Genomic DNA, 1595 nt, shown 5'->3' on the forward strand with positions numbered 1-1595 from the left:
TGGAAGAAGAAAAACACTGGCTCCTTAAAATTTGTTATGACAGAAAATTAACTGAGTTCATTTGCATTTATAATTTTGGAATATTTATGGTTTTATTTTTTAACTCACAGTTAGGTAAGTTTTCAATTACTTGTAAGTAATAGAGATAATCTAGGGATCCTTTGGGTGGTATTGGTGAAACTATTGGCATGAAGAACATTTCAGGTGGGGAGAAGGGCATGAACAAAGTCAAGGATGGCTTGGAGTATGGAAAAAGATGCAATTGCTAGAAACAAATTTCTTTGGCATCTGTAATTGAAGAGTTCTCTCTGGCCTTGAACTTTGGTTATATCTTTGACAACCCCTAAGGAAAAATTTCTTCCCATTATGTTTACATGGAAATGTTTGATTTCTACTACTCTCTCTTTAATCCACTGCAAATGTTTTAGAGCAGTGTTTCCCAAAGTGTGGTACGCGTACCCCCAGGGGTACGGGAAGAGTTTGATGGGGGTACGCGTTGCACCGGAGTTTGGTGGGGATATGCACTGCACCGTGCTTAGCTGCGCCTAATTCTACCTTCTCATGAGTACGAGGAGTACTCAGTGTATGAAAATTATAGAAGGGGTACACATATGTCAAAAGTTTGGGAAACACTGTTTTAGAGCAAAATTACTTCAATTTTCAAGTCCTCAAATCCTTTCTCCGAGAAACCATGTAAAGTGCCACTTGGTGGGACCCCTGTCTAATGAGGTAACACAGCAAAGGCTCCAAGTCAAGCCTATGCTTCTTCACATTGGCCTTCCATTTTGCAGGGACTCAAGGACAGAGCTCATGATCACTAAGACTGGCTGTTTACTTTTTCTTTAAAAAAAAATTTTTTTTTAATTGATTTCAGAGAGGAAGGGAAAGGGAGAGAGAGACAGACACATCAATGATGAGAAAGAAGTATTGATTGACTATCTCCTGCACTCTCCCTATTGGGGATTGAGCCTGCAACCCGGGCATGTGCAAGTATTGAACCTGACTTCCTGGTTCATAGGTCAACCACTCAGCTGCACTGACTGGGCTGGCTGCTTTCTTTTTATCATTGTTTCTATTCTCCTAATAGTAGAGCATTCTTATAGAGCCAGAGAGAGTAGAGTGTAAGGAAAAAAGTATCAATTTTGATTTAAACAGAACTAATTTCAAATCTGACTCTAACGTTTCTATTTTATGTTTTTTTGGATAAGTTCTTCTTAGGAACTCCAAGCCTTAGTTTTCTTAACTATAAAATGGAAATAACAATTCTTCCCTTGTATGGCTATTATGAGTGATAAATGAGACAATATATGTGTTCAGTAAATGCTAGACTTCTTTTTCTCTGACTTCTAATGAAAAGTGGCAGTAATTGATAAGATACATTGGAAAATATCTTAGTAATCTAAAATATCACTTAGAGTAATTCAGGGGGAAAAGGGAATTAAACATCATTTGAATACTTACCTGGCAGGGAAGATAACATGATCAGGAAGGTGGTTTTCCCAGTGCTTAGCCATTGCACTCTGGATGTGCTGAGCCCTGTAATTTCCCCAAATGTGGGAAATTCTACTGCATAATTTGTGGTAGTGGGGCACTCA

At 38.4% G+C, this 1595-nt stretch overlaps 1 pseudogene; it reads left to right on the forward strand.

The window, feature by feature from the left end:
* The first annotated feature begins 1453 nt into the window (after positions 1-1453).
* Positions 1454-1595, forward strand: LOC118704045 (annotated as a pseudogene).

The sequence above is a fragment of the Pipistrellus kuhlii genome, unplaced genomic scaffold (assembly GCF_014108245.1).
Source record: "Pipistrellus kuhlii isolate mPipKuh1 unplaced genomic scaffold, mPipKuh1.p scaffold_m20_p_4, whole genome shotgun sequence".
Classification (NCBI taxonomy): domain Eukaryota; kingdom Metazoa; phylum Chordata; class Mammalia; order Chiroptera; family Vespertilionidae; genus Pipistrellus; species Pipistrellus kuhlii.